This window comes from Pinus tabuliformis, chromosome 7 (assembly GCF_031772625.1).
Source record: "Pinus tabuliformis cultivar Carrire ecotype Pingquan chromosome 7, CPIR1, whole genome shotgun sequence".
Taxonomy (NCBI): domain Eukaryota; kingdom Viridiplantae; phylum Streptophyta; class Pinopsida; order Pinales; family Pinaceae; genus Pinus; species Pinus tabuliformis.
Genome location: NC_142293.1, coordinates 2,036,570,199 through 2,036,597,844, shown reverse-complemented (window position 1 = coordinate 2,036,597,844; position 27,646 = coordinate 2,036,570,199). Strand labels below are relative to the sequence as shown.

The 27,646-nt window shown below is 40.8% G+C and overlaps 1 pseudogene; it reads left to right on the top strand.

Annotated features, from left to right (window-relative positions):
* The first annotated feature begins 8,288 nt into the window (after positions 1-8,288).
* LOC149256683 (bifunctional cytosolic FAD synthase/FAD diphosphatase-like) lies at positions 8,289-27,550 on the top strand (annotated as a pseudogene).
* The last annotated feature ends 96 nt before the right edge of the window (positions 27,551-27,646 follow it).

The window sequence follows — 27,646 nt, the reverse complement described above, 5'->3', positions numbered from 1 at the left end:
GTTCATCTTCATCACTGTTTGATAGACCATCACTATCTTCATGAGTGTAGTAGCTCTTCTTATTTGCACTTTGTTCCTTGTTCCATCTAGCAGGTTCCTTTCCTTTATCCTTATAAGGACATTTTGCAGCATAATGACCTACTTTTCCACAAGCAAAGCATTTAAAAGGCAACTTACCTCTGAACCTTCCAGAACCCCTTTGAAGATTTCTGACAAAGTTTGATTCTTCTTCTTCTTCGTGGCTTGCTTCATAATAATCTCCTTTCCTTGATGCCTTGAAAGCAGCTTCTCTTCTGTCTGATGGACCTCCCTTTCTCATTTCATAAGCAGTTAGAATTCCATGTAGCTGAGACATAGTAAGAATTCGTAGATTTTACTTTTCTTCTATTGCAGATACTTTAGATTCAAACTTGGGGGACAATGATCTTAGAACCTTTTCAACCACAATAGCCTCTCTTATTTCTTCACCCAAATTTTTCATACAATTAACAACTTCATCTACCCGAAGAAAATAGTTAGCCACACTTTCATCATTATACATCTTGAGAGTCTCATACTGAATCCTGAGAGTTTGAAGTTTGGCACGCTTTACCTATTCATCTCCTTCATAGCTCGTGACAATTTTGTCCCATATCTCTTTTGCGGATTTATAGTGCATTACCTTCATGAATTCCGATTGAGATATACATCCTAATAGGGTACTGACTGCTTTTGCATTTGTTTCATATTTCTTTTTCTCGTCTGCATCTGTAGGAGTAGCTGAAGGAAAAGCATAGCCTGTCTCTACGATGTCCCAAACTTCTGTGCCAAGAGATTGAAGATAGGCAGTAACTCTTACCTTCCAATAATTGAAGTTTGTCCCATCAAAAACCGGTGGCCTGATTGATGCTTCTCTCTCGTAGTTGCTCATGATGAACGATCTACCTTCAAGCGATCAAGCTTCTCTGAAGGACCTGGCTCTGATACCAATTGTTGGAAATAATACTGAGAGGGGGGGTGAATCAGTATTATCAGATTAATAAATCTTTTTCAATGCTCAGAAACATATACGCTACTTCAGTTAAGTGAACCAGCGTGTATACGCTACTGTGTCTAAAGAAAACAGCGTATAACCAGAAAACTTATAGTTCAGTTAGTTTATCTTCAGTTAAGTGCATCAGGTCATTATTCACCATATTAAGAGTAAACAGATGCAGTATAACAGAACATATCATCACACAGAAGCCACACACATGAACACCATGATATAAGGTGGAAACCCAATGTGGGTGAAAACCACCTGCTACAAGTCGTCTCTATCTTTCTTTATTAAGGATTTCAGATTACAATCTTTTGTACTGGTGCAGCCTTATCCCAGTACGCAGGCTACAACCTGCAGAAGGCTTCAACCTTCTCTCGTTCTCCAAACTTCCTTGGAAGGGAGCTCCAACCCCCTTTGCTCTTGTACTAGCTAAGATACTAGTACGTAGGTGCTACCCTACAATCTTCTTTCCTTTAGGTACCACTTTTCATCAATTTTCAGACTGGATACTCCTGAAGCACAACATTACAATCTGAAGACCATGATTCATTCACAGATCATATAAAACAACCAATACTAGCATCATCAATATTTGAATCACTGAACCACTGAAACCTTGTCAAACCCAGTCACCAGAACACAGAGCAGATTACAGAACTCTGCAATAACAGTCAGATCCAGCTGCAACCCAAAAATCAAGCTCCAAAAGATATACGCTACTACTATGAAGGAAACCCGCGTATACACGCGGTTTTACCGAAGACAACCTGCGTACAGATCTAAAAATAATCTTTCATAACTTGCAGCTGTACCAGATTTCAGTTATACCCAGAACATAGCATTGCGTCAGTATGCAGATCTAGAAAACACGCATAATCAACCATATAAAGATAGTTCATTTCAAACCATTTGATCCCGATCTCTCCTTAGATCTTGTTCTCCATCAACCGATGAGATCTCTCCTTAGCTCAGATCAAGCAACCCAGAACCTGCATACCAGATCTCTTTCTTTTTCAGATATTCAAGCCTTTTCAAAAGATGATCTTGCCTAATGATCTTCTTCTCCTTATATAGCCTTAGGCCTTGCTCAATACCAAGAGCCAAAACCATAGAGATCCAATACCATCAACTTAAAAACTAGGGATCAACACGTCTGTCGAGATACTTTGGTCAAAAGACATAGGCTCAAGTACCGAGGACTAACTACCACGGACCAAAAGGAAGTTTCCCGACATATACGCACTTTTTGTTCATGCATCTGCGTGTATACGCGCCTTCGTATATAGCTCTCCTGCGTATACGCGACTTGGTATGCCGATCACCAGCGTGTATACGCAACTTAGACTTAATTAACCTGCGTATATGAGATTTCTCTTCATTCTGTAGTCTGAACGGAGATCTGTCATCAAAGAGAGTTGCCATCAAGGACAACACCAGTATCATAGCGCCACACCTGTGCCAAAATGCCAACACCATTTTCCCTTACCATTTATAGATCAGGTCCTCGATACTCTCTTCGGAAAGAAATTCTTTTCATTTTTTGACAGATTTAGTGGCTACAATCAGATACAGACTGCCTCAGAAGACCAGGATAAAACTACCTTTACTTGTCCTTGGGGAACCTACGCATACAAAGTACTTCCTTTTGGGCTCTTTAATGCATCAGCAACCTTCAAAGGGAAATACTGGGAATTTTCTCTGACTTGTTGAATGACTGCCTGGAAATCTTCATGGACAATTTCACACCTTATGGAGATGTTTTCGAAACAAAATTAGTAAATCTGGAAAAAGTGCTGGAACAATGTGTACAGACTAATGTTGCTTTGAGCACTGAGAAATGTAACATGATGATGACTAAAGGGACTCTACTTGGACACTACATTTTTGTTGACGGGATCAAGGTAGACCCTGCAAAAATAGAGGTAATTCTAAAAATTCTAACCCCCAAAATGCAAAAAGAGGTACGTAGTTTCTTGGGGCATGCAAGGTATTACAAAAGATTTATAGAAAATTTTTCAAAAATTTCATTGCAATTATTTTCCTTTCTCATGAAGGATGTTGATTTCTTATGGACAGGGAAGTGTGAGCAGGCCTTCTTAAAGCTGAAATGTTGTGTATCAGTAGCTCCGGTCTTGTGAGGACCTAATTGGGAACTGCTGTTTCACATAGCTACGGATGCATCAGATATTGTTGTAGGTGTTGTTTTGGGCCAACTGGAGGATAAGAAACCTTATGCTATTTACTACATAAGCAAAAATCTAACCCTGATTGAGCTCAACTACATAGTGACCGAGAAGGAGTTCTTAGCAGTCGTGCATGCCATCAATAAATTCCGACATTACATCACCGGGTATCAAGTATTTGTACACACTGACCATTCTGCCATTCGTTTTTTAATGAATAAGCCAATTACAAATGGTAGGATTACACGTTGGTTATTGCTGTTACAAGAATTTGATATCACTATTGTAGATAAGCCTGGAAAAGACAATGTAGTAGTTGACTTTCTTTCTAGGCTAACTATTGATGACAGTTGCACTCCCATTGAAGATTCTTTCCCTGATGAATATATTTTTGCTATTTCTACTTACTCACCTTGGTATGCAGATATAGCCAATTATCTTGTTGCAGGGAAGTTTCCACAGTATTTTTCCTCCAAGGAGAAAAGAAAAATCATACAACAAAGTGCTACATATACCTGGATAGATGGGAACCTCTATCACACTAGACTAGATTTCCATATCAGACGTTGTGTTAGAGAAGATGAGGTCTTTGATATCCATAAAGCCTGTCGTGAGGAACCCTGTGGAGGATACTTCACAGACAAACAGATAGGATAAAAAGTCCTTTCAACAGGGTATTACTGGCCAACAATATTTCAGGATGCCAAGAAGTTTGTGAAGGGATGTGATATTTGTCAAAGGATGGGCCAACCACTGCAATCAGATGAGATGTCATTACAACCCTAAATCATCCTAAAACCTTTTGAGAAGTGGGCTCAAGATTTTGTGGGACCAATTAATCCTTCATCTAGACAGAGATCCTACATCTTGGTCTACACTGACTACGTCACAAAATGGGTTGAGGTGAAGACAATAACTAGAGCCACAGAGCATGCTATCTTAGAATTTCTGTTTGAAGACATATTTGTTCGATTTGGCATACCCAGAGAGATAGTCACAGATGGAGGGCCCCAATTCACATCTCATAAGATCTAGGAGTTGGTCGAGAAATATAAAATCCATCACAGAATCACAACACCTTATCATCCATAAGAAAATGGCCAAGTAGAAAGCACTAACAAAGTCATTGAGGGGATCCTTACTAAGACTGTGGCCAGTCATAGAAGAAATTGGGCTGACAAACTTCCGGAAGTGTTATGGGCATACAGGACTACAGGGAAGAATACCACTTGATTCTCACCATATGAACTTTTGTATGGCAAGAACCCTTTATTTCCCATTAAATTTGAAATCAAGACAATAAGGACAAAATTGCAGGTCAATTTGAATTTGGCTACAACACAAAGGCAAAGATTGAACCACCTCAATGAATTGGAGGATAAATGGTTGGCTTCTATCCAGAAAACATAGATTATCTAGCAGAAAAGAGCTAAGTGGCATGATAGATTTATAAAGAAAAATAAGTTCCAGAAAGGAGATTGGGTTCTCTTATATGACTCAAGGTTTAAAGACTTCAAGGGTAAGCTCTACACCAAATGGCTAGGTCCTTATGAGGTAGATGCAGTCTTTGACAATGGGACTGTAAATTGGTGACCATTGACAGTGCAAGGACACCATTACTTGCGAATGGGGACCGTCTTTGGTTATATCATAAACCTACCTCAAGGGATTCATTTGTCAACATTGTCACAAATTCGGATCTACAGATTACGGGAATAGGGGAAAGCCTCCCTGTGCTAAAATTTTTTAATTTTTCCAATAAGTGTAATAGTTTAAAATCAACTTCGGTTGGAAACGGTTACACCTTCAAACTAAAAATAAAAAATAAAAAATAACAAAATAACAAAATATAATAATAATAATAATAATATGGTTATGAAAACCTTTCCTAGGCATAGACAGACACTTTTATAGCAGTTGAAAACCACCTGGTGGTGGCTGTTGCACACTGTGTAACAGTATTTGTTATTTCAAAGCATATCTTAGAATAAGTGTTGTTACATCATCTTTTCTTCTTTATCTTTTTATAGAAATTAAAATAATATATATCAGTCATCTTAGTTGTTACGCCTGTAACAACTGACGACTTTTCAGGAATAAACGAGATATTTTATTGTAATAAGTAGAAGAACATCACCATGATCCTCGTAATCAGAATTAAGTTCATGTGTCTCACTGTCGGAGCTTGGTTCACGCATCGCGCCGCCCATTACATTGCCCCATGTCACCCAGGCATGTCATAAAAAAGGTAATATTTAATTTGTTTTATTTTGTAATTATGGAAACTTAACATGACTCTTGACGGCCGAGGATGACTGTCATATTTAAGCCGGGCGGGGAACGAATCATATTGCGACATGACTGTCACATGATTTTTGATTATTTGAAGAATCCTGTGATTAAGGCATGATGACCTGGTCATTATTGTTACTTAATGTTGATCATACCAAAAAGGGTAAGTGTACCATCGACGAGACCTCCCCATGACTCACCATTAAGGAAAAATTCATTGTGCAGTATGAACCATGCGTGCCAAATCCCAATTCGAAATCCTCACTTGTGCCACCCTCCCAACCTACCATTTACCCCTGCTGGAAGCACTAAATCCCCATTCAGAGTGCTCGGAGAAGAGGAAGATAGCAGTGCAGGCTGAAACAACTAGATTGTGTGTTGACTACCTCGAAGCACTTAAAGGGAAGGATAAGCAGGTGGAACAACACTAAATTCCATAAGAAATGGGAGGAGCAGCAATACAACATGAGCCGGGGTCCATAGAAGCGATTGTCCAGAAGAATGCCATATTTTCAAGGATGCAGGCTAGTTCGAATTCTTTCAGAGGTTGGAAGGATCAGACGGTGGTGTTTCCATGGAATTTGCAAAGAATATGGAGAGAAACCAGACATAGGTCAGAGGGTTGAAAATGGAGGTCACAGAAGAGGTGATTACTAGAGTAACAAGATTGCCAACGGAAGGGAAGAGATGGTTCAGTAGGAAGGTCAATGACCCCTCACTGAAAGGGGATTTCCTCCAAGAAGAAGAGTCACTGGTAAAGAAAGGAAGGGGAATTGAAAGACTGTCACTCACCCAGCCATGGGCAGATGTCACCCTCTACCTCATCAAGTACACTAATTACGAGGGAAGGGCAACAATTGTGTTTAATTATCATTTTCCATTGCTGAACCACCTCTGACATCAAAAATTGATCAAACTTCCTTATTTCTTGTTGTGAAACATGAAGCACATGATCGTGGCTGTGAAAACAACTGTGCACCCAGAAATGTGTGTTACCAACCATGGCCTTATAAAACTCATTGTGTTGGAAATTTTGAGCTGACAAGATAAGAATTGGGAAGAATTCATGCAAAAAAGGCCCAGGACCACCCACAGAAGGAAAACCGAGACGTCTGAGGAAGCTCTAGAGGTGACAAAGGAGAAACCCCAGCCCTCGACAGTAAGGGTCAGAAAGAGGCCGGTTGATAAACCAATTGGTGATAGGAGGCCGAAGCAGAGGATAAGGGTTAGCGGGCACCCAGAGTCCCCATCCATGTCAAGAAAGAACAAAGAAGTAGCAGAGCAGAAGGATGAGGAGCAAGCTTAGCCAGAAGAACCTTCTTCACCTGGTAAGAGCGAAACCCAATCCTTGCTGTCAAAAATTGAAATTCTAGAGAAAGAAAATAGAGAATTGAGGGAACAACTAGCAGAAGGAAAGGCGGAGCTAAGAGCCTCATGGACAGAGCCAAAAGGGAAGAAATTGCGGGCACTCGTGCGTATCCTGTATTGAGAAGTTGGTGGCAGTAGGATTCAAAGTCTATGCAGTAGACACCACCTCGAGGGAGACTCAAACTGAAATCTGGGAAGCTGTTACACAAGAACCTATCGAGGACGTTGCTGTTACACAAGAACCAGCAACCAAGATGACACAATCCACAAGAAGTGATCGGGTAATGGATACATAGGAGCCCTTGGCTGACACTGCTGTTTCATCAAAACCAGCAGTGGAGGAGGAAGTTAGCCAAGAGGAGGAAGAGAAAGATAATATCCATGAGCCTACGGTCAACACTGTTGCTACACAAGAACCAACAGTGAAGACAAAAGCCGATCTAGAGAAAAACGATGTACAAAAGTCTGTGGATAACATTGTTGCTACACAAGAACCAACAGTGAAAATGGAAGCTGACCAGGAAGATAAAGAAATTGTGACAAAATCCACTGACGAAGTTGCTGTTACACAAGAACTAGTAGCCGAGGTGGAACAATTTCACCCTCAGGGGGCTGCTACACCCTCAATTGATAGTGCATGCGGAAGAACACCAGGTCCTGATGAAGGATGGTGTTTTGAGAGATTGTTGTTGTTGCTAGAGCTGCAAAAGTTGGAGCAGCTGGCGCTCTCTCCACAGGAGGGAGAGATTTCAATCAAAATGCATAAAATAATGATGGATTCCCTGAGAGAAAAATGGCTAAAATAAGAATGGGAAAGAGAAGAGAAGGCACAAAGGCATAAGTAAGTTATAAAGAAGAAGGATGAACAACTGTATCAGCTACATCGACAGGTCTCAAACCTGATGAATGAGAAGACCAAACTCCATGACTTTGCTCTAAACTTGCTAGCATGCAGGTGGTCATCCCCGTCATACCCAGTGTTCCTTTGGAAATGTTATTACTTATTTCAATTAAAGGTAGTTTTTGAGAATAGGTCATATTTGGGTTCTTCAACCTATACTTTTTTGGAATTTTTTCGCTCCTGTGAATTTTATGACCAGAGCTTGCTGTGCGAGCTGTTCTTTCACACTATCATGTGTGAATATGTTAGCACGAAGATGGTAGTGAGTGTCCTCTCCTACATGGGGGACTTGCAGTTGCAGGCCTTCCTTTCATTCATGAGGAATTAGATTGAGTGGCACCTGGCCAAGGAAACAATAGAAACCAACGAGGAAAGAACGACATTGTGGGTTAGGGCTAAACCAAGAATGACTTATGAACTCCGACGAGAGTTTAAACTATTCCTGAGCACTCCAGAAATCAGAGAAAAATTGGCCAGCTACAGAAAAATAATCATGAGGATCTGCCTCAACCTGTTTACAAATATGAAAAGCCGAGCGCTAGCTGGATGTCTCAAGCACACTGAGGCCTATAGCGCGGAGTTACAGGAAGGGGACCCCTTTGAATACAGGAACTTCATGGCTACTGTTACACAGGTGCCAGAATATGCTCGGATTGTCCAGACACTGGGGGCATTTTGGATTAGCCTCAGGTTCAAATTTCCTTTGATATGGTTGCCATTGGATGAGTATTAGCCCGATTACCATTTATGTGACTACGAAGAGGAATCTTATCCACGTCAGTTGATGGCCATTCAAGGATTTAGAGCTCCGGGAAATGATACTGTTGGTGCCTTCAATTTCAAAGATTTGCATCAGGGGTACAGTAGAAGGAATTGAGATTCTTCATGGGGACATGCAGTTTCTTCAATCGGGGGGAGATGTTGGGTGTGGTTTTTTACCTATTTTCTGCATATTCTTTCCCAGTTTTGACCTTTCTGTCCTCCAGGCCTATGACTTTACATGATCAAATTCCCAGTTTTCTTACCTTTTTAACTTATTCTACTGTCATGTTACTTTGTTGTATTTTGCCGAATTATATGAGGCTTTATTCCCCTTTTGTGGCTAACTAGGAAGTATTTTGGAAGCTCTTATTTTCAAGTGATGGCTCACGAGAACAAAGCTATGAAGCAAACATGTAGCATAGATTAACTGCAAAAAAGGGTAGAATGGTTTGTTGTTACACCTTGGATGTTGTTACATGTTGCTGTTACACAGTGGATGCTATTACAGGTCGCTGTTACACATTGGATGTTGTTACAGGATGCTGTTAGACCACACATTGATACAAGAATTCATCGTCACACCAAAAGTGTTGTCGCCAGTGATGCTGCGTCATCTCGAACTGCCATTCACTCAATGCTGTTGCGCCGAAGCTAGAAAATGTGGGTACTATTCCACATAATAGCTGTCTACAATAGGAATTGTTTTTTTTTTTTAAGAAACGAGACTCAAGCAGTTGCAATCATAACTAATGTATAATTTTATTTAGCAATATGTTGTAACTACTTTTATTTTTGATCAGATTGAGAATCGTGAGATTCCCATGACTAATCTGTTTCTAATTTCAGGGTGTAATAACTATAAAAGACTTGATTTTTCATGTACAAGGAGACGACATATAGAAGAGTTGGCAGGGATTGCAATGCTATAGGTAGTGTACATTCTAGTTTAGTTAATTGATTTATGGTTTCTCGCTGTTGCTGTACAAATCGTGGATTACATTCATTGTTGTTTTTATTTATATTATGTTGTTACATTGAGTTAATCAATAGAATGGTAGTAACCAGCTGGAGTAGATATTAGTTCCTGTGTGGTGCACCTTTACTTTGATAGCTGCGAGTTGTGATTTAATTCTGTAGAGTGTTTTTATGTCTACACACATGGTTTGATTCAACAATTTAGATCAATGACATATTTTATAGTTTTTTTCATTTTCTTATTCTTGGCTGGAGTGTATCGGCACAGACAGTGCAAACTCCATTGAAACAACAAGACCTACCCTGGGTTGAAAATTAATGTTGCAGTCTTAGTCAATTAAGATTGATTAAAACAACACTACAACTGGCACGAAGAAGACATGGTAAGAAGTGTTGTTGATCACATGCAAGGCATTCAGTGGCATGCATGTCATTATGTGCATGCATGCGATCCAACCCATTCAGTACATTCACCAAGGCGAAGACAAGAAGAAACCCCGACTGGAGATGAATATGTAGTTGACAGTTGATGTGCATGACCACCAACACACACTGGAAGATCAACACGGACACTATGCATCCACACCAAAAGACCATGCACATGCTAGCAGATGAGTCAGATGGAGGAACCATACCAAAGCACCCTGATGCAATGAAGGCAAGAGTTCACTTCAGTAAGAGGTCACAATGGAGTGCATGCACAACATCATGGACAACCAAGCTTGGCATCATCTCACCACCTTCACCATCACAATCATGTCAAAGAGTTGGTCTCATCACAATGGAACGAGTGTCAGTGATGTCTTGCTTGGCTTTCTCAATCCATGTAGTTTCACACGAGTACATGTGCATTGTAATGTATGTCTTGTCAAGTGTAAGTCAAGTTTCAATAGTTGGATGTAATAGTCATAGAGTATATGAAGATTCATGAGGTAGTTGAACTGTCACAAAGGGGAATGTCAAGGGTCACCCCACCCTTTGCTATAAATAGCCCCTCATAACTCATTGTAAAGGCTTTTTGTTAGCCAAGTTTCTGATAAGACTATCTTGGAGAGAGCTTGGACAATATTGTAACGCGCCTTGGATTCTCCACTGCATGAAGCTATCACATCTCTTTGGAGGAGCAGGCAGATGTGGCTGTAATGTTCCACTATTGGGGCTAGCGGGTTTACATGGATGTATTGTATGACTGGAACTTACACTTATTTATATAATAAGAGCCAACATGTTTAAAAATCTTTCTGAAATGTGTTGATTGGTTTAACCATCACTTTGGATTTCTAGCTGACTTGCTTTCCAGCTTGTGATGCATCTTCGCTCATGTGTTCCCTTCCCAGCCGGGTACTGTTACAGGTTGCCAAGGGGCACACTCATCTCAGCCCACATGTGTTAGAACCTCTCATGCACCTTCCTTGAATTACCGCAGTGGTCACACCCTTGCTACTAATAGAGTTATCTTACTTTCATATGTGTGAAATCGCGGTCAAGGCATTGCTATACGACCCACTGCTGGGACTCCTACATCAAATGGTCTGAGGTATAACTGGGAATTCTTACTGGGGAGATCCCCTAACATTTTGATGTGTCTATCACTGTCAACAGAATACAACCATACAAACAAATGTCCCTCAAGAAAGCTAAGAAGGATAATAAATTATCAACAAAGTATTATGGTCCATACAAGGTGTTGCAAAAGCTTGGTACTATGGAAAAAAAATTGGAACTTCCTGCATATTCTTGAGTGCACCCAGTTTTCCATGTTTCATTCTTAAAGAAGGTTATAGGTGACAAGCTCCCAGTTCAAACAATATTACCAGAACTTGACGAGGAAGGAAAAATCATATTGGAACATGAAGCAGTCACTGAAACAAGAACTCGATAGCTACAAAATCTATCAATTTCAGAGTATCTGATCAAGTGGAAGAACTTACCTGCTAAAGATTCCATATGGGAGGATGATAGTTTTATACAGAAGCATGAAGAACTACTCAAGCATTGAGGACAACACTTTTTTGAAGGAGAGGGTCATGTTAGGTACCTATAATGTTAGTGTATTACCTTATTATTATTGTCGTTGTAGCCCCTTATTGTTATTGTTGTGCTCATGTTGTCCCCATATTTTTATTATTTTGCCCCATGGAAGTCGACTATTGCTATTATTGGGCCCTTACATTATTATTGTTATGTCGGATTTGATTATATTGTGACCCCTTAGACTCCTATATATAGAAAGGAGGTATTGTCATTTGTATCATCCAAGAATTTTTCATTTGTGTAATGTAAAGGAGGTTTCCCCTCGAAGAGGTTGATTTTGAAGTCATTTATCTATCTTTTCTTCTATTTTGTGAGCTGGTTGCATAACACTATGATCTCTCATTTCTCATAGGGTACTGTCAATGAGGATGGATGGTACATGGACAATGATGCAACGAAGCATGTGACAGGTTCACAGGAGGGTTTTGAGCTTCTAGCTGAATGGGACTCGAAGTTTCACATGGTGTTGGGTGAGAAGAGTTAGTTGGAAATCCAAGGATCAGGAATTGTGCCATTCAGTATGGAGACAATACGAGTGATGCGGGTCAAGGATGTACTATTTGTACCAGGATTCAGATATAGCGTAATTTTCATCTCTATGATCAATAGGAAGGGGTTTGAGATATTGTTCCAGGATGGGAAGGAAAGACTTAGGCCAAACAGCTCTAGCTCCACTAGTATCATACTTGGAGTTAGGGAGCATGGTCTATATAGACTGACAGGCAAGCTTATGGATCATGAGAAGCAGGTTGAGAAGGTGCGGGTTCCAGAGAAGCAGGTGTAGGTTCAAGCTTTAGAAGACCAGGTACAGGTTCCCGAGAAGAAGGTTCATCTTCCCGAGATGTTCAATATTATAGAGATTCAAAGGGATTCGAGTTTGAGAGGGAGCTTGCAGGTTTAGAGGGAGTCTTTGCAGTCCAAGAAGAGTGTGTGGTCAGTGGGGAGCAAGGATGCTCCTACAATTTCCAAGAAGGAATCATGGAGAGAGTGGAAGACGTTAAAGGAAAAGAAGGAGAAGTAGGGTGCTTCTAGCAGTGATAGTGAGACTTCCAAGAGAGGCATAGTTCACAGAATAATGATTATTGCAATTGTGAGCGCCAGGATTTTGGAAAGTATTGCAATAAGTGATGATGATGATGGGTTACTTATTAGTCTTGGAAGTAGCTCCCTTGCTAAGAGGGAGTGTTGATTTGTATAGCTTGGGAGGTACTCCAAGCCCTAGGGTTCAAGGTTTGGAGGGAAAAGCACCACAAGGGTCACTTATGGGCTTGGAACCCAAGGTTGAGGGTTTTCACCCATTGGGTTTGGGTCAAAAAAATGAAGAATTTGAGCATGAGAAAATTTTAGGTGATAGAGCTTGGCGTGCCGATTCCAATGTTCCAAGGATCACTCAAACCAGATCTCTAGAAATGAAGATATGAATTTTTGAAGTTGTTAATTAATTATGGATAGTGAAGTCATGTAGGCTTGGTCCAAGAGATATGTCTCTTCGCCAATTCATGGAGCCCTTCCATTAGTGTATAAATAGAGGTGGAGATGAGGCTAAAGAGCATCCTTTGTAAAACAAAAACACAAGAGAAGAACTCGGTGAAGGCAAGGTATTTTTTGGGTTAGCCGTAGAAAGGGAGAGGCAAAGCCAATGTGGGAGTAGGAGGTTGTTTGAAGCCTATCTTAGGGTGACCGAGAGCTGGAGAAGGGCTGAGTACCCTTGCTGGAGAAGCCACAACCTTAGGGACTATTTTAAGGGATGTTTTGAGGGTGGATATTCCTATTTAGGAAGGTCGTAGGCCCTAGAGCCACCACATGCATGTTCTGGGAAATACAAGAGGGTCGTAAGTCCTATTAAAGGGTTTTGTAGTAGAGATCAGGTAGTGAGGAACTAATGGCTCGCTAGAGAATGAAATCTGCACCAAATGAGGACTGTTACAGTAGTTTTATGAGGGTTGTTAGGACCGCGTTTACTGCCATAACCAGAACTAGAGCTGCAACAGTCAAGAAGACCCTTAAACAGTGAGTTGGAGCAGCATTTGTGTTTTATGTTGGGTCACGGTTTTTTGACAGGATTTGGATCGGTATTGCAGCCTATGGAATCCATGTATTGGAGTTGACTTGGGTGGCGAGAAGACATCAATTAGAAGAAGATTCTAGAGCGAAGGACTGGGCATTATTGGTCTGTGGAGGGAAGCATGTTGATAACCCAAATCATCCCTAGACAAGTTATCTTGAAGCGACAAAGAGGAGCTGAATATTGGGTGAAGTTTGGTGCCAAAGTGCACTACCTTGATGGATAAAGGTGTCTGTTAGCTTGGCAGTTTGGAGCTTAGGAATTAGGCCTACCCAGAGAGAAGATTGGATCAACCCATGCAAATGTTACATAAGTCACTCGCAACAGGGTTAGGTGGCAGCCCTCCTAGAGTCTCTATGTGTTGTCCTTTGAAGGACTAACGAGAATCTAGTGAGCAATATGAGAGCGAAGGACCTGCAGGACAAGATACAACATCCAGTCTATGCAACAAAGTTTATCATTGTATCTTGTATACCATACACTTTTGTATTATTTAGATTTGGTTTAATATAATGAAGATTGGGTTGTACATTATTGTACAATATTTGTTAAAGATTATGTACATGTGATTTACTGCTTTATATTTTTCACTGTGCAAGTAGTTCTTGTTGAGATTCTTAGTTTGGTAGCATAAGATATTTTAAGATTCTAACCTAGACCCAAGATAATGGAAATTCGACAGGCTCCAACCCTTTTGAATATGTCTCTTCCACAGTAAAAAATTTAGTTGAAAATCAGGTAGTCAAGGGTCCCATGTTGAATGGAACAAATTTTAAACTATGAAAGAGTAGAATGAAATTCTTTTTGATGGCTCAAGGCTTTAAAGTTTTGGAATCATTGATTACTAGGAGCACAATGGAAGAAGAGTCAAAGGAACATATGCAATAGAAATAAAGGAAACCTTGAGTGGATTAATCGTTCCTATAAAAGTCAAAATGGAGGAATATTCATCAGTGAAATATCTTTGGGAGAATCTTCAATATCTTCATTCAAAATAAATTTTGCTCATAACCTCAAATGATGATAGCCAAGAGGATAAGGATTATCTAGAACTAGAAAAAATAGCCAAAAGAAAAGTTGAAGACACCAAGAGAAATGAAGATTTAGAAGATGAAGGGAAATTCAAAGAAGACCTCAAGACGAAACTTGTAGTTTCCCTAGAAGAAATAAAAAGGATAAATAAAGAAAATGTGGATCTCAAGAAGAATATACAATTTTCTAATCATGATCTCAACAAGTCAAAAGAAGAAGTTGCTCACTTAAAACTTGAAGAGGAAGAAATATCTAAAGATCTCAAGGAATTGCATCAAATGGAGAATATATGAAATGAAGAAGTAACCTACTTGATAAACCAACTAAAGGAAGAAAATAAAAGGGAAGATAGTTTGAAAAACCATCTTGATCTAATATCTAAGGAATTGAACAAATTTGAAGCAAAAATTTGTAAATATAATGAAGAATTTTCCTCTCTTAAAACTCAGCTAGAAGAAGCAACGAAACAAGCACAAGGAGTTGAAATAGTGATGGAAGGTTTGGTCCTCTTGGAAGGACAAGTTGGTGAAGTAGAAAAGGAAAGGAATGGCATGGCATACCAACTTGAAGAAAAAGATGAAGAAATATTTAAATTGAAATCATATGTCACCTCTCTCAAGGCCCAAAAATGTGAATGAACGAGGATGAAGGAAGAAGTGGAGAACCATATAGCAAAGAAGGATGAAGAATGCAAGAAGAAGAAAGAAGAAATTGATATCCTAATGAAATAAGTTAATCAACTGAACATGAGTCTAAAGAGATCTCAAACTCTATATGACATCCTAAGTCATCAAAGATCCCCCCTTGATAAACTAGGTCTCGGTTATGTAGGTGAATGATCCAAATTGGATCCTAGAATACTCTCTAAGTTTTCATGAACTATGTAAAATTCATGCCAAAGTTTCAAAGTCTTATAAAGATCAAGCTTATTAGAGATAACCTCATAACAGTTGCAATTTGTGATCATCACAGAGCAATGAGGACCCTCGGTCAAGTGCAGAGACCGTCAGCCCATGGTAACGAGCGTTGCCACAAATTAGCAAAACCAGGAGTCAATTCAAGAAACGGGGGTAATTTCTGATATGCGGTTAGTGACAAGTAACTAATTACATATCGTAGGGAAAGCCCCTCAAAGAAGGAAAAGACCTGAGCGCCCGGACTCGAAATAATTGTAAATTGTGGAAAATTACCGTTCCGATTCTGTCAGAAGCCGGGTCCCACAAAAACTGACAGAATATCGGAAGGGCTTCGAGCGATAAGCAGTTTCAACTGAGTCCCACCCGATGCCACACAATGGGTGCCATGCGTCTGGTAGAAGAGAGAGAAAACTGTTCACATCGGATGGGTAAACATCATGTTACTTACTCGCCCGATATGGATGATAACCGTAGGATCTGGGGCCCCTAGATCAACGGCGGAGATGCATTTCGATGGGTGACTGGACCTGACGAGGTAAATAGATAGATTTGTATAATATTTGACATTCGACGTGGATGATGCTTTGGCAGAAGGTCGTGTTCATGGGCATTCTTGGAGTTAACGAAATAAACGGTCATTTTGAAATAGGTGGCTACCTCCCTGTGAAGCGTTATATAGTGATGATTACGTAGAACAAAGGGATTCAAACAGACAAAGGTAGGGGAGCCAGAAAGCCGGGAAGCAGAAACGAACAATCAGAAAGCATATTGGCTTTAAAGCCACGAACAAGCAGTGAAAGCAGTAAGCGAGTTAAGAAAGCAAAGAGCAGAGAATAGAGAGAAAAAGTCGAGCTGACCTGCAGAAGAAAAAGTGTTAAGTTATGGTATGTTCTATGCTTATAACAGTTTAATTCTTTTCCTTATTATATTCCAAAGTTTAGCAATCACACGTACATAAAGTAAAGTGCAGATAGAACATTAAATGATCAACAGAAAACAAGCCAAGACAAGAGACACAAGATGTGGCGGCTAGCCAGGGACAAACCCCACAATGTGTGGGGAAACCCTTTGATCAAATCTTCTTTTATCTTCAATAATTCAGTAGAGAGAAATAGTACAATAAATCTAATTCATATCAGCAGTAGCAAACCCTAGATCAGCAACATCAGCATTAGCGGCTTCATTATCAAACTAGGGCAGACCATATCTCACAAACTGACCGTCGGATTGAATTCATTCCACCACCAAAAGTTGTGGCTTTTAGAGGAGGTTCAGATGAACCTACAACGTAGTTCCAAAGAGGAGATCTTCTAGGCCACGCAAGTCAATATTTACTTCTGCAGTTGCAGTTTCAGTTTCAGCAGTTTCCGGCTTCAAACTAGGGCAGTTGATATCTTGCAAACCCTTCATCGGATTGACTTCATTCCACCAACAAAAGTTGCGGCTTTCAGAGGAGGTTCAGATGAACCTACAACATAGTTCCAATGAGGAGATCTTCTAGGCCACGCAAGTCAATCTTTACTTCTGCAGTTGTAGCTTCAAATTCAACAGCTTCCGGCTTCACATGTGTGAGAGAGAGACCCATTTCAGCGCAGTAGAGAAGAGACTCATTTCTGCGTAGTAGAGAGAGAGAGAGAGATGTGATGAGTTGAGTGAGTCCAAATGAGGATAAATCCTCTTATATTTATACACAACGTTGGTGGGTGAATAGATGTGACTATTGGGCTTCTGAGCCTACATGAGTTGTAGGTCGGCTTGATAATAATTCCATAATCAAAATAAATTCATATCTCCATGAATACTTATCGGAATCGGATGATATTTATATCAATCCTACACCTCTTGACAAGAGGAATCTAATAAAAATATTATCAGCCATGAATAAGATGAGCCACATGAAGTTTTGCCCTGGTTTCCAATTTTAACACTCCCTCTCAACCATGGAGAACTTCATCTGCAATCTGTCTATCGATCATTACTATTCATCCATCAAATGCACTACCCTGTACAACCTGACCCTTGCCCTGCTTTGCTCTATTCTGCCGGTTCTGCTTTTTCTTGTTCTGCCCTGTACTGATATGTACTGTTTTGCTCTGTTCTGATCTATTCTTGCATTGTTCTGTTCTGCTCTGCTTTTGTCTGAATTATGAAGAAGAAGAAATGATCGAGGATGTATCATACTGACTCAAAGTCAGTCTCAGAGTATGTACCACTGGTCCCAGACCAGTCTCAGCCAACCCGAAGTCAGCGTCATAGTGAGTACAACTCCACTGGTCCTAGACCAGTATCATCCTCCACTGACTCAAAGTCAGTCTTAGAGTGCGTACCACTGGTCCCAGACCAGTCTCAGCCGACCCGAAGTCAGCTTCATAGTAAGTACCACTCCTACCACTGGTCCCAGACCAGTATCGCAGTCTCAGAGAGTGTACCACTGGTCCTAGACCAGTCTCAACTGACCTGTAGTCAGCGTCATAGTATGTACCACTCTCACTGGTCCTAGACCAGTACTGCACTGACATGAAGTCAATCTCGGAGTATGTACCACTGGTCCCAGACCAGTCTCAACCGACCCGAAGTCAGCGTCATAGTATGGTACAACTCCTACCACTGGTCCCAGACCAGTATCGCAGTCTCAGAGAGTGTACCACTAGTCCCAGACCAGTCTTAGCTGACCCGAAGTCAGTGTCATAGTATGTACCACTCTCACTGGTCCCAAACCAGTACTGCACTGACACGAAGTCAGTCTCGGAGTATGTACCACTGGTCCTAGACCAGTCTCAACCAACCCGAAGTCAGCGTCATAGTATGGTACAACTCCTACCACTGGTCCCAGAGCAGTATCACAGTCTCAGAGAGTGTACCACTAGTCCCAGACCAGTCTCAACCGACCCGAAGTCAGCGTCATAGTATGTACCACTCTCACTGGTCCCAGACCAGTACTGCACTGACACGAAGTCAGTCTCGGAGTATGCACCATTGGTCCCAGACGAGTCTCAACCGACCCGAAGTTAGTGTAATAGTATGGTACAACTCCTACCACTGGTCCCAGACTAGTATCATTGATCATAGATCAATGGAGGTCATCCTAGCGTAGGGAGTACGGTAGATACAACGATGCGTCCATCGGTACTACTATGGTCCCTAACTTCATTTCCCTGCTCATTGATAAGATGAGAGGTACTTCCCATGAGTCCCAGACTGCATGGGTAGGATGCCTCGACAGGAGAACTAATCAATCCTGTCCTCACAGGAGAACACATCAATCCTGCTACAATCGTCGTGGAGAACACATCAATTCAGGCTGCCATGGAGAACACATCAATCCAGGCCTCACAGGAGAACTAATCATCCTGCTACACAGGAGAGCGAATCATCCTGTTCCACAAGAGAGCGAATCATCTTGTCCCACAAGAGAGCGAATCATCTTGTTCCATTGTGCACCACTAGGGGAGGGTGAGTCACCCTGTGGTCATATGTTGCTCCAGTAGGAACCGCAAGCCCTCAGAGCTCCCAGAGCTCAATGTATGCAACATGCAGGACCCTTGTATAAGGGTTTCTTGCCGACTCCAAGTCGTTTGGGAAAATCACAGATTAGATCTTTCCTCTGGGCTTTGACAAGGTGTATCAACCTGTACATCATCTTAATGTGATGGAGCTTCCTTGCTCATCGACTTACCATATCCCAGATGATGTCTATCGGCTGGAGCAATTGATGAATATGGGATTCCTCAATAATCGAACCCCACCTCTGGTTGTTACAGAGAATCACAGTGGTATCCAATGTAAATCCAAATAGCTCACTGAAGAGCTTTCGCAACCAGACTGCCTCACACGAGGTTATGCTAGCAACAATATATCCTGCTTCGGCGGTGCTCAAAGCCACCGACTTCTGCTTCCTGCTCATCCAGAATATCGAAGCAGATCCCAAGGTGAAAGAGTACCCGAAAGTGCTCTTACGGTCCACCACACTGCCTGCCCAATCAACATCAGTATATCCAAGTAGTCTCACATCTCCAGTAGTGTATCTTAATCGATGAGAGATTGTGTCCTGAAGACATCTTAGAAGATTCCTGGCATCAATCCAGTGAGGCTCAACCAAATATGAGCTCACAATGCTAACTACAAAACATATTTTCGGACAGAGGTTCACCAAGAACATCAATGCGAATGAGTTTTTGAAACTCAGAGGCATTTCCCAAGTCTGGTCCGACATCACTACCATATAACTTCTAAAAGTTAACATCCTCGAGGTAGTCACAGGCTTGCAGTCCATCATACCGAATATTTCCAATATATTTACCACATATTTTCCTTGAGATAGGAAAATTTCCCTTGGCTTCTGCCACACTTCAAGTCCTTGGTCCTTCATTTCAAATTCAGAAGCCATCTCCCTCTTACATTTGTGAATGAGGGGGTTTGCACCTGTTAGAAAGAGGTCATACACATACAACACCAGTATGAGAGGCTTGTCATCTTCAACCTTAAAGTAAAGGTTAGGATAAGCTTCACTCCTAGTGAATCCCAGCTTCATCAAGTAGCTATCGATCCTCTCATACCATGCTCGGGGTGCTTGCTTCAGCCGATAGAGAGCCTTCTTCAACTTGCATACATGAGGTTTTCAATCATAAATCTCAAATCCTTCAGGTTGCCCCAAATAGACCTCTTCTTTGATAGAACCATGCAAGAACACGGTCTTAAGATCCATCTGATGTAGGTTCCATCCTTGTGAAGCCACAAGGGCTATGATCAAGTGGATGGTCATATATCTGGCAACAGGTGCAAATATCATAGTCTATACCTCCCTTCTAGGATAAACCACAAGCAACAAAATGAACCTTATACTTTTCCATACTTCCATTTGCTACATGCTTTATCTTGTAAAGCCATTTTGAAGTAACAATTGTCTTGTCCAGGGTCTGGGAACTACTTCCCAGATATCATTCTCCATAATAGACTCATATTATATGGTCAGATCATCCTTCCATAGTTAATGCTTGATGACATCTCAGAATGATGAAGATTCATTTTGTATGATCGTGCTCATGATGGTCAGGTATCTCTGATACCTGTTAAGTTTCTTACTTTGATGGAAGGTTCCTCAGGGTGCAACATGTCCTTCAGCATCATCAAGTATCCCCCTAAGCCATGAAGGCCTCTTCCTAGAAGAGGAAGGCTCATGTGGATGAGGATCAATCGGATCCATGGGTTCTTCTACATCAGGCATTGATTCATCATCCTTTTCTTTCGGTTCCCTGGTGTCGGCTTCTTGAGAGCTACTCAAAGTCAGCAGATTTTCCACCTTGCTGAGAGCCATATCTTTGTCAAAGGTGACATCATGACTAATCACGACTTCCCTTTGATCGGTAGTGAACATTTCTTCAAGAGTTTAGGAACCCAATGCTTGATGAGGGCATCGATTTTGTACATATACAACAGTGATTGTAGTTTCAGCCCATAGAAACTTTGGAAGTCTTTGATCATGTAGCATGGCCCGGACAGCTTCCATCATTGTGTGGTTCATCCTTCCCACCATACCATTCTGCTCAGGAGTATGTGGTGTAGTAGTCTCCCTCTTAATGCCAACCTCAGGTATGCCTGAGTAAACCAATTGTAATATATCGGAGGTCTTGCTTTGGCTTGAGGGGAATGGTCCCCTTTTGAGCTTTCCTTTGGCACATCCCGGATACACCTTCTTTCTCTACTTGGAATTCGGGCATCCCTATTACCATCTGTCTTACATTGGGTAGAGCTTTGTAATGAAGGTGGGAAAACCTCCGATGCCAAAGTTCGGACTAAAGAGTTGTGTCACAAGACATGACACCTAGCGGACTTCCATCGACCTAATATAATGAATCAACACTAAACCCAAGAGTAAAGGCATCTTTAACATTATTTTTCCATATACATACCTTGCCATTGCTGAAGGTTACCTTGTAGCCTCTGTCTTCCATTGCCAAGATGGACACTAGGTTCCTTTTGAGGTCAGGTGCATTTAATACATCCTAGAATTTCTAGCCTTCTTGAATGCTTGTACTCTTCCTTGATTCCCAGCTCTCCTCTTACCATTGCTGTTGAATTTTTCATTCCTTTGATTGCCATTAGAGGGATTTCGAGTTGCACCACTGCATACTGTACCATGCTTCTCTAATCATGATTATCATCATGCTGCCCATGTCCATGATTTTATCCATCATAATGCTGCTCAAACTAGTGTGCATCATCATCATGCTATCCTATATGTCCATGATCTCATGTTGCCCTTTATGTCCATGATCTCATTCATCATGATGCTCATGATCTCATACATAGTGACTTGCTTTATCGCAAATGTAACATCGTCATTTTCTTCTAGCCTTAGGTCCAGCCTTTCCTTTTGATTTAGTCCTGGAATTATTTCTTTTCTTTGCATGAGAAGAAAAGGCAGCAGGAGGACCTTTAGGCATGGGCATTTCTTGCACTTCTTCCCTTGTTTCTTCTTGAATACATCTAGCCATTAATTCCTCGAAACCAGGAATTACATTATAGTTCAAAAGAGTAGTCCTGAACACATACCATTCAAATGGCAATCCTCCAAGAGTTGTGAGTGCCATTTCTCTGTCAGTAATAGTTTCCCCAATAGATAGGAGATCGTTCTTGATCTCGGTGATTCTTAAGAAGTATGCTTGCATACTTTCATCTTTACCCTTCTTGATTTCCCTGAGCTTATTTCTAAGAAATAAAACTTGATTTGCATCATTAACTTTAAATAAACTCACCAGTCTATCGTAGATTTCCTTGGAGGTGTCCAGTTTAGAGATGTAGGCCACCAAGTGCTTGTCGATAGAGTCCCGGATGATCTTCTATTGTTTTGACTTCTCCATTTTTTCATTTGTTCCAAGCAGCAGTGGATGCATTTGATGGAGGCTCAACAATATTGCCTCTCACATGATCCAACACTCCTTGATTCTCAAGGGTTAGATCGATAGACATCTTCCATCTGTGATAGTCAGCTTTCTCACGGAGCTTGTCTTCAGCAGGAAAGAGTGTTGAGGACCTCATAGTTCTTTTAGGATAGCCTTGCCAATATTCTCTTCGATGATTTCTCTTGCTCTTGCTCGGGCTTTGTCTTCACCTCAGCTCTGATACCATGTTAAGTTATGGTATGTTATATGCTTATAACAGTTTACTTATTTTCCTTATTATATTACAAAGATTAGTAATCACACGTATATAAAGTAAAGTGCAGACAGAACATTAAACGATCGACAGAAAACAAGCCAAGACAAGAGACACAAGATGTGGCGGCTAGCCAGGGACAAACCCCACAATGTGTGGGGAAACCCTTTGATCAAATCTTCTTTTATCTTCAATAATTCAGCAGAGAGAAATAGTACAATAAATCTGATTCATATCAGCAGTAGCAAACCCTAGATCAGCAGCATCAGCATTAGCGGCTTCATTATCAAACTAGGGCAGACCATATCTCACAAACCGACCGTCGGATTGACTTCATTCCACCACCAAAAGTTGTGGCTTTCAGAGGAGGTTCAGATGAACCTACAACGCAGTTCCAAAGAGGAGATCTTCTAGGCCAAGCAAGTCAATCTTTACTTCTGCAGTTGCAGCTTCAGTTTCAGCAGTTTCCGGCTTCAAACTAGGGCAGTCGATATCTTGCAAACCGTTCATCGGATTGACTTCATTCCACCACCAAAAGTTGCGGCTTTCAAAGGAGGTTCATATGAACCTATAGCGCAGTTCCAATGAGGAAATCTTCTAGGCCACGCAAGTCAATCTTTACTTCTGCAGTTGCAACTTCAAATTCAACAGCTTCTGGCTTCACATGTGTGAGAGAGAGACCCATTTCAGCACAGTAGAGAAGAGACTCATTTCTTCGTAGTAGAGAGAGAGAGAGATGTGATGAGATGAGTGATTCCAAATGAGGAAAATTCCTCTTATATTTATACACAACATTGGTGGGTGAATAGATGCGACTGTTGGGCTTCTGAGCCTACATGAGTTGTAGGTCGGCTTGATAATAATTCCATAATCAAAATAAATTCATATCTCCATGAATACTTATCGGAATCGGATGATCTTTACATCAATCCTACACCTCTCAACGAGAGGAATCTAATAAAAATATTATCAGCCATGAATAAGATGACCCACATGAAGTTTTGCCCTGGTTGCCGATTTTAACAAAAAGGCAGCATCGAGACAGAGTCAAACAGAGTCAAAGAGTCTATGTACTCTAGAAAGGGCTTGAGAGGTTCAAGTGGACTCCTCTGTATATGCCTGTCATGTATTGAGTCTCATATTGGACTCATACCATTGTGACCAGTAGAGGTCAAGAGTTAGTAAGGAGAGTCTGTGTACTCCAGAGACTTAGGGAATCCAAGTACAGTCTTGCTGATTTATATCTATTGAGTGAGACTCAAATTGAGCTCACTATTGTAAAAAATTTGCTTTGAAAACATAATATAGAGGCCACCACTAAAGACGAGACCAGGAGACATAGCCCAAGAGTATTGGGTGAACTCCTTATTAAACTTGTTGTGTTTATATGTTTGCCTGTTGTGTTTTCTTTAACTACTTCAGTGACTGTGTATTTTGCAATCTTATTGATCCGTTGCATAAAATAACATAGACATATCCATGCACATGAGTCTGTAATACCTTATTAATTGTCTTAGATCAATTTCAGATCAAGTGGTATTAGAGCTCTAGGTTACTAAGGTTAGACAAGCTTGTGCTGGATTTTGTTGTTGAATGTGTTGACACCTAATCCTTGTGATTGGGTGAATTTATGTAAATAGATAAATTAGAAATATGAACAGTCATCGGGAGATGAAATGAACAGTATCTCCCTCATGTATATAATGAAGACCTACCTGATGGAATAACACATACGAATCATTTTTGCCTTATGGAGTTACTGCCTGGCCTGACATGGTATCAGAGCCAGCTCCCAAAATAGTTGTAACTCCCTTCTGCCTTCTGCTCTCTGTCCACTGCCCCTGTGCGCTCTGTCTGCCATAAGTCTGAATCCTCTGACCTGACAGCCTCAGACCTGAAAACCATCTGAATCGCTGCATGCCTTGAGGCCGTGTTGCTGCATTGGTGCCTCCACGCAGGAGCGAACTACGTTGGTCTTGCATCTTGAACGCTGGTCTGTTGGTCGAGTCGTTGCTCTTGCATCTTGAACGCTACTCCGTTGAAGAACCAGAACAAAACCAGAACCATTGCTGGGATCTGTGTGTATGAATCAGTTTGGCCCTTTTGATTCGGTGAAAGCAGCTCTGCCCGAAGTCTGTTAAAACGGGGTTGAGAATTATTTGATGTTTCACCCTTTTCTTCATTGCCGTGGGCGATAACCCTGTGGAGTTTGCTTCGAAACTCCTCATAAGATTCAGTTCCATGGCTGCTCTATACTCTAGCTTACATTTAAGGTAGTTTCTATCTACTATGATCGATGGATGAGCTGTAACTCTCTTTTCATGGTGGGTTGAAGTTTTTTTTGCATACAAAAATCGTTGAATGCCAGTTTTTTAAAACGCTCAGTATTACAACACTGTATGTTTGGAACGCTGATATGATTAATACCATATGTTGAACGCTGCCCATATATTAGTCTGTTGTATTTAAGTTGCTGACATATATGTGATGCCGCTCCTACGTGTTGAGCTCCTAAAAAAAATCGGTTCATATTTTTATGATTGTATCAGCGCAGAGGCATTAAGGTTAAGTCTTGGAATGGTGTTGGTTCGTATGCATTGAAAGGAGTAGTAGTTTATCTTTGTGTGCTAAATGTTGAGACTGTGAAGGTGTTTGACTAGCCTTGGTATCACTAAAGAAAAAAAAAGGCGTTGAGCATAATAATATATTGGAAAGAAACAATTTTGCTCAAGATTTTTTCCTTATTTTATTAGTCATTCTGGGTTTAAGGAATACAATATATTGATAATGGTGCAGTGAGTAGTTCCTTTTTGTCAAGGGCATGGATGCTTGATATATCGTATGAAATAAGGTTGAAAATACAAATGGTGATATTCTATATGGATAAAATATAGTTTTGCTCTTTGCCAGCAGAAGTATTTTTTCTATCAGCAGAAATATTTTTTTTACAGAATGCATTCTGTTAGACTCCGTCTTGTCAGCCCGCTGCAATCAAATTCTCCAAGGTTCATTTCTCGTCATTCATTGATGTTACTGTGGTCCAGAAAAGAGTCATTTCAGAGTCAAGGTTTTATAGTTGGTCTTCAAACTTGTCAAATGATTCCTACAGGCTAGAAGAAGGTTCAGTGAGTTTATATTTCAAGATGGTTATCAATGCAAGACAGGGTTTTTGAAGAAGAAATCGTTAAATGTGTTTTCAAATATGTAATTATTGAAATTTTTCGATAGAAAGCATGATGTTTTTCAGAGCAGATTTAAGGACAGTACTATCCATGCCAATGATGAGAATGATTCCTTTACACCTGAGGAACTTCGGCAGCAGGCCCAGGAGGAGAAAAAGAAATATCATACTCTTAAGAAAGAAGGAAAAGGTGAGGAAGAATTACAGGCATTTAAACGAGGCAAGGAGCTCGAACGCCATTCTAAAACTTTAGAGCTTTCTTTGAGAAAGAGCATGAGAAGGGCTGTCATCATTGCTTGATGAAGTTGCTTTCAGTTTCAATGGTGGGAAGGACTCTACGGTTTTGTTGCCTCTTCTACGGGCAGGATATGCTCTTGTTGAAATGGGAGAACATGGAGGTAGTGAACATGTATGCTCTAGATTGAAGCGTCCAATAAGGACAATCTATTTTGAAAATCCGGGGGCATTCCGAGAAATCAATGCATTCACATACGAGACGGCAGAAACCTATGGAGATTATTCAGCTTGATTTTAAGTCTGGTTTAGAGGCACTGCTAAAGGAAAAGCCTGTCAAAGCAATCTTCCTTGGTACCCATATAGGCGACCCTAATGCGGTATATTAGCAGAGGCGAGGGAATGAAAATTTTTAGAATACATATCTTAGGTTGGTCAAGAACAATTCTACCCAAGCTTAGAAGGATGGCCACCTTTCATGAGAGTGAATCTCATCTTGGATTGGTCATACAGAGATGTATGGGCTTTATTCTTCCATGCAAATTTCCATATTGCATGCTTTATGATCAAGGATATACTTCAATTGGAAGCATTCACGATACAATACCAAATGGATTGCTGTGTATTAACAATTTATCTGGTGATAAAGAAAAATTTAGATATTCCATAGGCTGGGCAGTCACTCATCGGGCAGTAATTCCTAATGATATTGATACTATCTCTGAAACAGTTGAACAACATATTCAAGTTAGTGACATGGTGTTTATCTTTGGCGGCGTTGGACCTATTCATTCAGATGTTTCGTTGGCTGGAGTTGTGAAAGTATTTGGTGTGCGCTTGGCTCCTGATGAAGAATTTGAGGAATATCTGAGACAGTTCATAGGAGAAGAGTGCTCTGGTTATCAGAATGAGATGGCTCGGCTACCTGAGGGAGATCTGTTCAGTAAACCATATAATTCCAAAAAGACTCGTAAATATTCCCTCAACTTTGTGCATGAAAATTTTATTACTTCAAGGTAAGCTGCAATTCTCATTTGTAACGTGACGCTGAGAAATATGATTGAAAATTGGACGGGCTAATTAAGCTCGTTTTCAAAATTGGAAACTGGAAGGTGCGCTACGCGTTGGAGGTGTGTGCTACGCACCGGGCAGTGCGCTACGCACTGGGATAGCGCGCTACCCACTCAGTCCAGCAAAAAATTGTTTATATTCATGCGCCCAGAACTCAAACAAACTCATTCCAAATCTCGCAAGTAGGCTTCTAAAGGTTGCTCAGTAGATTTTAGCATGATTGTGGTGTTGTTAGCTTGCAAGTTTTACAGTATCGCCCAACGCTTACAGTTCATTTAGAGGCTCAGATATTCGCCTGGACTCAGTTGTTTTGGCTTCAACAACAAAACAATGGCTCTGCAAGCTATTTTAGCGTGTGATCAAATCTAATTCAGGTTTGTAACAACTGGGCATCAGCTGGCACGGAATTTAGAAGCGCAGTCACTGAATGACCTGGGTTTTTCCAAGAGATATGT